This window comes from Micropterus salmoides, unplaced genomic scaffold (genome assembly GCF_014851395.1).
Source record: "Micropterus salmoides isolate LMB-PRFRI ecotype aquatic unplaced genomic scaffold, ASM1485139v1 Ms_hic_scaffold_14, whole genome shotgun sequence".
Classification (NCBI taxonomy): Eukaryota; Metazoa; Chordata; class Actinopteri; order Centrarchiformes; family Centrarchidae; genus Micropterus; species Micropterus salmoides.
Window position 1 is genome coordinate 15,420,214 of NW_024040485.1, and position 10,131 is coordinate 15,430,344.

Consider the following 10,131-nt stretch of genomic DNA (forward strand, 5'->3'; position numbering starts at 1 on the left):
TTGTTTAATTTTAGTTATAAACTCCTGGACTTTAATTGCTCCTGTGTTTCAGCAGATTTTCTGCTCATGGTCAAAACTTTCTGCACATTCAGAATCTCTGCTGTGCATTACGTTTTTTAACTGCTGGTAGTAACGTTGTCCCCTTCAGACCGTTTGACCGATGCAGTTTGGGACTGCATGTTGTATGTGAAACTGAAAATATATGAAACAGTTTTGATCAGGCAGAAGTCTCACCACAAATCTACATCCTCCTGCGCTTCAGTGTTTAGATGTTTATATTGCAATAATCTACCAGTTATGTTACCACTTCTCACAGCTGTCTGGACCAATAATCAAATAATATAATGATATATACTTAAAATAGCATTATCTAAATAGTAAAACAATACAAACGCAAACAGGGCAATTAAAGTGCTTATTAAGTTTAGAAACAATGTTTGGTCCACTGCATACCACTGTGGTGTCTTATCGGTAATTAACAACAAGGCTCGTCCACACGCGCGGCTCATCTGCTGCTTTGAAACCAAACGCAAGTTGTTGTTTGTGATTAAACACAAAAATAAATTGTAGAATTAAGTAGAATATTAAAATGGTGTGCAATTTATTTTCAGCTCCTTCCAGTGAAAAGGCTAATGTTATTTTATAATCAATGTTTCATTATGACCATACAATTGAGACCAGTGAGAATAGCTAATATTTATACTGGTGCTGATGGGGGTCCTGATAAAAATAGATTTTTCCAAAAATGTTTGTGTATGCTGTCAGTTATAGATCTTAGAAAGAAAGAAAATCTGAATGGCCAAAATTAGAATTGGCAGGTCAGACCTTTTAAAAAATCAGTAACTGGAATCAGCCAGAAAAAATTTAATCTGTGCATCTCTTACTACAGCGATAATCCTGTGTGTGAAGCGATATTAGGCTAATACCGTAGATCTACAGTTGTGTTGGGTTTTGCGATGATTACGTTAAGTGGCAGATCAGTAGGCCTGCTGCCATTAAATATCTCATCCTCTATCCCAGAAGAAACCTAAATTACTATGTAGCCTAGAAGACACAAGTTATATAGGATAATATGACCGGGTGGTGAACCTATGAACTTAAGTCATATTTAAACAACTATTGCTATGTGTTGTTGGCCAGAAAAATAGTAGTAAGACTTCTCTCTGTGTACACGTATCCTATACAAGTACAATTTTGACTGTATTATTTGTGTCCCCTTCAAAAATTGCTTTTTTGCTGAGAATTTTTATGTTTATTGTCCCCCCCTACTGTGAGATGAAATTTACACCCATGGTCTAGACCATTAATTGTATATAAAAAGGTCTGAACTCAAAGCGCAAGCGGGTTCAGTTGATGTCAATCAGCTGGGCAGAGTTGATTAGCTCCGTGAGTCCATCTTATCAGTTATACATTTGTATTTCAATGCGTAAGAAAATCAATGTGTGACTTTACAACATGTGAAAAATTTCATTTGTGAGACAGCTTTTCACCTGACGAGAAATATTTTCACAATTTAATCTCGCGAGATCTTGTGGCGCAAGATCTCGTCACACCCCTATTCTTTGTGAATTCTGAATTTTGAAGGAATTTTCCTAAGACGACCTAGGTGGGAAAAAGGTAGTAGGTACAGGTCATACACATGTCACGCTTGGGGTCACTTGTAGACATAGAAACAGAATGGCCTCTCTCTTTAGCAATAGTTCGTCCTGCTGTCTCCTCCATGGGTGCATGACGACAGCTGGGTAGATAGCAATGAGCTGTTGGCTAGACAGCCGAGGACAAGAGATATGGTGCTCTTAATCAGTCTAAATATTTACAGAGAGACTGTCTCTCCTTAGAATTTAATACATGTAACCTCCAAATTCCAAAGTGACTTAGGTAAGCATCAGAGTTCAACATCCAATAAGATTCATATGTAGGCCAGTAGAGAATGAAAGTTTAAAAGGAAAACAACATTAATATAGAGGTGGTGAAGTCAAATGCTTTTTATGCTCATCCATCCACCCTAAGCTCAACACTTGCTGTACTATAAGGATGTTGCCTTACTTCCTACTTTGGCACTGAATGTAAACATAGGTCGTTTTAAATTACATTAAACTGTAGGGTCATATTTCTGGTGAGGACAGTCTCAAATCTTCTACTGTACTTTTCTCGTATATTATTTCTGCTTGACATCTGTAGTATCTTTGGACACTCTGAGATCGTTAAATTTAAAATGATGTTCTGCTAGTTTGACCAAAGTTTAGCAACACAGCATGAATACAGAATGACAGAGCCACCTGCAGGTCAGTGGAGTTGAAGAGGATGAGAAACAAAACACGTATACATAACTCCAAAGTGTGCAAATTAGTCAATAGATCACTTTCAAACATTTTGATCCTCTTTGCTTTACACCTATATTACATACCCGAAAGCAATACTCTATTGCATTTAATTAGAAGAGCACACAAGGTGAAACCTCATTCTCTAGATACTCAAACTTGAAAATGTTGCTCGTCTAAAAAACACAAGACAATCTTAATTATTAATCTTAATAATTATTTTATAACTTGCCATTATCAAACCAAGTGAAGAGGCACTAATGTGATATTATATACAATTCCATGAAATAGTAAGTGGAATATTAAGGCAGCATGCCAGCCTAAATGTATCCCTTGAGCTTTAGAAGTGATATTTGTGTCTCTGTGGAATTACACAGCTAATGCATTGAAAAGTCCCCCAGTGACAGCAGCATAGGCACACACTGACTCCGTTCATAGGCAGCAAGTAGCCATAACAATGGAGAATAGGGCAGTTGAAGGTTGCATGTAATTACACCTACCCCAGGCTCAATTAGGTCACCCTTAAGTGAGTGTTGTGTGATAGTGTGGGTGTGTGTTTGTCCATGAGCGGATGTGTGTGCGTGTATACTATCTCCAAACAGACCAGAGGTTCACATCCATGAGTCACAAGATCAGGATTAATACACAGTAGGCTGCTGAAAAGTGCCTCTCTACCCAGCTGAGAGCAAATTCTGTGAAACATACTTCTGCAGTGAGTGAGTGAGTGTTTTTTCATCCACAGTCCTGGGGTATGAGTCAAGTCCAGTTTTTCATCTTTTTTAGGGATATGAACATAGAGGATATTGATATGCCCGTATAGGCGTATATACGTCTGTCTCTGTCATTTTTTTATAGGCCTACTGATTATATTATCTCAACTGCTGAGCATGCCACTTCAGTTTATGGCTGCCAAGACACTGCTGCATTATAAAGCGGTGCTGTGGACATCTTATCGCTGTATGGAAGTTTAGAGCTTATCATCACATTGTTTGTTTTTCTGACTAACCCTTGTGTGACTCCAGTTAAATAACAGGGCCGTTCAGATAACAGACAGTGATCAGATACCTAGATAAAAGCTCACCAGTTTCTGCAAGTATTTCTTTAACCAGTATATATTTTCAAGTGATGATCGCATGTACTGCATACACATGTAGTGCTGTGGTTCTGTTCATCATTTTCATTTAGGAAATCTACTCGGTTAAAAAGCATTTATTGTTTCCAACGTTGTGTTTTTACATAAGTCGGGTCATGTTTCAGGGCTAAACCTTTTAATCTGTCTTTCATGTTGGAGAGGCTAAAACTTCCCTTCCAACTACTTGTGATTCAGTTGTATTGACTCTCAGATACTGTCATCACAGAGGAATGGCTGGAGCTATTCATTTAATCATACTGAAATTATTCCAAGGTGACATTACTGCCTGCATTCCACATGTTATGCTGTTTTTTCTTCAGCTGCTTCCATTTTTCATTGTCATTTTAAACTGTCAACCTTTTGTCCTGTGCTCCCTCTCTCTCTCTCTCTCTTTCTCTCTCTTGCTGTGCCCTTGATATAAGTACCGACTGCTTCTGTCTGAGAACACTGTTATTACCATGCATGGCTATTTGCTGAAAAAAAGAGAGAAAAGCTAATGATGTTGGCTTGAGCTCAGAGCTAATTAAAATTCTATAAATATGGTGGAGGTAGGTGGCGTGATGGATGTAGTGTGTCAGAAGTCCGGTGAGCAGGGAGGTGCGTGGAGATGTCCGGACGATCAATACTTGCATAGTGAATGCATGACACTGCATATGCATTTAATGAACCGACAGTTTTATCTGTTAATTACACACCAGGACACACACCTTAGCATTCCTCACACTGTGCTAAATCTTCCTGGCTGGCCAGATAAAGGCCGGCTATTTCACACAACAAATCTGCAGACGGTGGGCACATTACTCACACATTTTTACCCGCTTACTTTATCTCCCCCTCTCCTGCCTGTGCTTTCATTTATTGCAGGTAATTCTCCATGCAACACACTCTACGCTATATCGGTAAATGTAATGCATTTCTTCTTTTGTCCCTTGACCACGTAGTTTAGAGTAACGTCGGCATTCATTCTGCAAACGTTGTGTCTCTGAAAAAGCCAGCGGTTTCTCAATGTGCCAGGAATGTTATGCAGGCAGGGGGTGGGGGGTACGGGTTAATTGACCCAACAGGCAGTGTTGGTAAATCGAGAAATAAAGCTCTCATGTTAAAGCCCACACAGAAATATTATTCTGGATTAACTGGAGCAAAACATTTTTTACTGTCCAAAGTCTGTTACGAGTGTTTATATAAAACTGAAACAAAGTGATATTACAATGCCCGTGTTTGCCTGCCCAAGCCACGATCACAATGATATGCCTGCTGGTAGCGGCACAGTAAAATATCTATCTATCAGTGCTTAATATTATACCACATAATTCTTATTTTTTTCAGAGTACTTTGAGCCACTTTAGCTTATGGCTTTAAAAATCCTGTAGCGGAAGACTTGGTATAATCCCTTATTACAGGAGAAATCCTTCTGTGATGGTGAATTATTTTTGAGGGTTAAGCTGTGAATATTATCTCACACAAAGTCGTTTGTTGTGGGGTGAAGAGGTAATATTGGATGCAGACAGTTATATAATTTACTGTGAAATATGAATAACAAGTGGAGGTGAAAAGTATACAACACAAAACATTAACCTTTGTTCATTAGCTGCTATTCATGGGTCTAACACCTACCTTTTTATGTCATCTTTTCATCTGCAACATTACCATTGATACCCACAAAGACCAGGCAGTCTGTAACAGTTTTTTCCTCTCTAGTCACTTAACATTTCCAGTGCTGTCCATAGATACTGTATTAAAAACATTTTTTGTTGTCTCTGTACTTCAGCATATTGGATTTGAAATAAAGATGACATGAAAATTACGTTAAAATTATGACTTTCATCTTAAATTTGAGCATGCACATCCAATGCATACCTGCAATGTTAAAAGGTATTGTAGGTCCTACACTGGTCCCCCAGTAAGGATGTGAACACCTCCAAAAACCCTTAAAGCTGCTCTAAGACAACACCTCACAGTTATTGTTTCATTTAAAATCCAGCGCACTGGAGCAGAGCACAATGGAAAAAACAAGACTGTCTTAATAACTGCGGACTGCACTGTAAGTTATTCATGACATACTGTAATTTACACACGCAAACATACACACACACACACACACACACACAAAAGGTACTGGATAAGTTCAGGTTTCTTAGGCTGGCAAAGGTAAAATAGAGAGCACAGGGATGCTGGGACAGTGACTCAGCTGTGTGCTGTGAAAGCCTTGGCTACAGTCAAAGAGTAGGGGGCTGGTGATATGTTACTTTTCTTACTGCAATTCTTTCAACATATCTGCCTTGTCTCTCTGGCTTACATTATCAGAGAAGTATCTTGACAGCTGCCAGAATTCCCCCATGTATGATATGAAAGATTTTTTTAATACAGCACATAGTGAGGCTGCAGCAGAATCCTAATAAGACTAGATAAAGACATTTTTCATTTAATCGTAGTTGGTATGCTGGGACTGATGAGCAGATAAAATGAATGAATGCTGGGATTTTTTCAAGAAGTTTAATATCTCTGTTTTCAGAAACACATACAGTACAATGAATTGGATTACTCTATGTGTTTAATAGTGGCAGGTGTGTATTTTAACAAAATCAGCACATTCTGGGCGGATGGTAATGTTATTATCATTATTATTAGCATCTATTTCACTCTCTTCAGTAGCCTTTTTTAAAGTTTTTTTAAAAAGTTTTTTAATTACATTAATCAATTTTTATTGCCTATTTGTGAATGGGTTATAACTCTATAAAAAAAATAATAATTTGCTGGCTTTCTCTGTTACCTTTGACAGTCTGTGTACTGCTTCCTATGTGAAGACATCAGGTTGGATTTTCTGCAAAATCCCTTGGTTTATATAGTCTGTGATGTTCATGTGTGCTCCAGAGCCTGTTGCCTACTGATTCTGAACTCTTCAGTGAAAGATACACAATGCCGACCTCATGTCAGCTAAATGTAGCGTTATCATGTAATGAGCATGGATTAGTTCAACGTCAAGCTGATAAAAATATTACTGTAATGTTGTAGTGGGAGTTTACCTAAGTTTCCAGCATTTTGTGTAATGCCGTCTCTTGCTATGCCTCTGTTTGTTTTCTTGATGCCAAGTGCTTGCTCATGAGTTTGAGAACACGCAGGACCATGCCTGGAAACCGTGGTTGCAATCTTTTTCTGAGACTTTCCAAATCAACTCTTCTTGTCTTGCTCTCTCTCGCTCTCTCTCTGTGTCTCTCTCTCTCTCACACACACACACACACACACACACACACACACACACACACAAACACACACACACACACGCACACACACAGTACTGTGACCTCTGGGCCGTTAGGGTAGGCCTCTTGAAGCTGCCTCTAAAGCTCTCACCAACTCTCTTCCCTTAAGTACAGTACTGTTTATTTTTAACTCCAGCAGCTGTATCTTGTCTTTTCTTTCGGTCTTGTTTGAAACTCAGACATATGTTCAGATGGGCTCAGATGGAGGAGGCAAAGATAACATTCCTCAGCTTAATACACTCCTCCCCCAAAAGAGTAAAAAAGCCTGTCAGATATAACAGCCTTGTGTTTGTGTGTAGTACTGGTGATGGTGCAGGTAGTTATTTACATTAAAAGCATTAGATTTTATGTGACAATTATTTCTATGCAGGAGAGGTTTTCTGCTTAACTAGTGAGTCAACGTGACCAACATGTGCCTCCTGTGGATTGGTGAGGTCATGGTTTGCCTTAAGCACAAGGTAAGATTATTATACCTGTAGTGGTGTATACCATTGTGCAAATCAATGACTGGATGTCCTGCCCACCAAAAAAAGTTCTTAAAGTCATGTAAAAGCAAACATTGCTTCATGGTTTTATCTGCTGTAATGGACCTAACCCTTCTCACAGGAGTTACCAGAAATACCATCAGGCACCTGCAACTTATTCAAAACTCAGCTGCAACAGTTCTGAGCAAAACCAAAAGGACAGCCCACATCACCCAGATCTCAAATCTCTACACTGGTTGCCAATAAGCCACAGAATTGATTTTAAAGAATTATTATTTTTCTAAAACCCTTCATGGAGTTGGCCCTGTATTACTAATATGCTTGAGCAATATAAACCTGCAAGATCCTTGAGATCACTAGGGAGTGGACTGCTAGTGGTGCCCAGTGAAAAATATAAACAGAGAGAAGCGGCTTTTTGTCATTATGCAGCACATTTCTGGAACCAACAGCATGACGGTCTCATCATGCTACTGTTGTAGCTTTTAAATCCAGACTGAAAACCTTATTGTTCTCAAGCACGTTTACCTAAATGTTTCTAAAAATCCAAGGCCTTCATATCATTGCATTGGTATTTTTATTTTTGATCTTATTTTTACAATTTAGGCTTATCTCTTTTATATTGCTTGTTTTTGTGTGTAATTCAACGGTTTTGTCGTCTCTTTTGTTTAAAGCATTTCAGGTCGTATGTCATGTTGTGGTTTACATGAAATTATTGATTAAATAATATAATAAAATTAATGAATGCATTTTTAGTTAACTCATTGTGGCACTGTGATACACACGGTTATCAAGCAAAGTGTCTACAGGAGTCTATAGCATTGTTATCAGGTTATAAGACTAACACATAAAGCAGTAAAAATTGCCTGGGTCAAAATGACTAGGTGAAATGATCAGCCTTCATGAAACAACATTGACCCTGCTGACCAAGCCAAAAGCCCCGTCTCTGTCAATGAGGTAGAATTCTTTGCATGGCAGAAATATCATTATCCTATCTTAGTCAAAACGACTACGTGAACAGGCATAATCATACTGTGTGGTGGTAATCTCGCCCATGAAAGCTGATTCCTTTATGGTTCTAGTTTAAGTTCCATTTTATAAAAAGGACACAAAAAGTTTTGACGCTTACTGTAGCTGTCTTGACATCATGTTCCATCCTCACAAGGAATCTTGCTTTAAAAATGGCGGTGGGTGGAGTTGATAATGGATACAGCAGGCGACCTGTAGAAATAAGAAAGCCACAGGCAATTAGGAGAGGTGCCAAAGAGCTTACTGCACTCCATTATGTGTGAGTGTGGTCCAAATTAAAATCTAATTTAAGGTAGCATCAAGATTAAAAAAAGTGTGTTTCATTTCGTCAATTTGCACAACTCTTCCATTCCATTAGACATGTAATTTCTGCTCATCAGACTCTGGGTGAAATTGGTGCCCCAAAGGAGAGCTTTTTTTTCATTTAAAGTAATTAGTCCTGGAGAACAGGGATGAGCAAGCATGCATGTGTGCATTTTTGTACATGTGGGCAAGTAGAGGAAGATAGGGAGAGAAAAAGAAAAAGAACAACGAAGGCGGTTAAAGGACACACTTATTATTTACTGATTGAGCTTTGCATTCATTATAAGTATTGATTCCAGTATATCAGCTTTGTAAATACTGGACAAGATCTCTTGACGTTTGCTTCAACCTTTTCTACAGAATGGTCTTTAGCTGACCAGATGACCAAAACCATGCAAAACCTCTGTATGTTTTCCTCTCTTTTTTCCGGTTTATGCTCCATACGTGTGGCTCTGCACCTCTCACCTGCCTTTATTGTTTGCCATTTATAATGTCTCACAATCGACACTAAGAAAGCTTTCAGATAATGCTGTACTGTCAGTGTCCCCATAGACACACGCAGATAAAAGGTGCTGGATTGTAGAGGCAAAGAAGTTAGATCCTGCTGAGATGACCTGACTGCTGCCTACTCACTTACAAAGCTTATTAGTCTGACTCACCATGTGGATGACCACGCTCATGACCATTTACCAGTATCCAGAGGCTATCTAGGCAGGGTGACCATAGTGGGTGGGTGAGTTTCTTCTTTGTACTCAACTCACCAGCCCTGACTCTGATTGGAATGATTGTGCTCTACTCTGTATGAGGTTTCACTGATCAAGCACTGTGACTGGTGGACTAAACAGGAAGAAACAAGTTAAAACTAGCTTGCTGATTGCAGAACTAATAGCCTGATAAGAAAACAGTTCAACCGCACAACAATAAAGGGTCTGCTTAAAATAGAAAAACGAGCAGAAGCTCATCTACAGATCTCTAGGGTTGCCACCAGTGTGATCCCAAAAAGGAGGGCACCTCTGCAGAGCAACTTAAATGGGTACCCACACAGAAATGTCCACATACACCAATTTGGCTGCTGCACATGCAGAAAAATCCAACACATATTTTTTTTTCCAAGATGAGATTAAAAGACAGGTTGATAATAATGTTCAAATCTTCCATTTTATAGTGAGGTCTATGGAAGCTTATCGAAGTGACCCAGCATTCAGGGCAGAAGCAGGCGGACAAGAGCCTTCCAGGTCTGGGCTCTATTAAAATTTATTTCATTTCATTTTAATGTCAACAGTATTAGTTTTTATTCTTTTTTTAATTTTCAAAGTGCCTTTTCTGAATGATTGGTTACTGTGAATCTGTGGAACAGAGCTCCATTCAAAACATGAATTTGTAGTATTAACTGGTACAAGTATCTGTTTTTATTGTGTAACTGCTGGGAATTCTTAAAAAGGAAGAGGAGAAACTGTCTGTACATCTACAAACCAGCATGGTTACACTGAGCCAAATCCCATCTGACTTCCTGGCCAGTTTACAATGCAGAAAAGCTCTCGACCAACTAAGAGCATCTTGCTATATTCAAAGTGTAGACAGCAGCAAAAGTTCTGATATATATC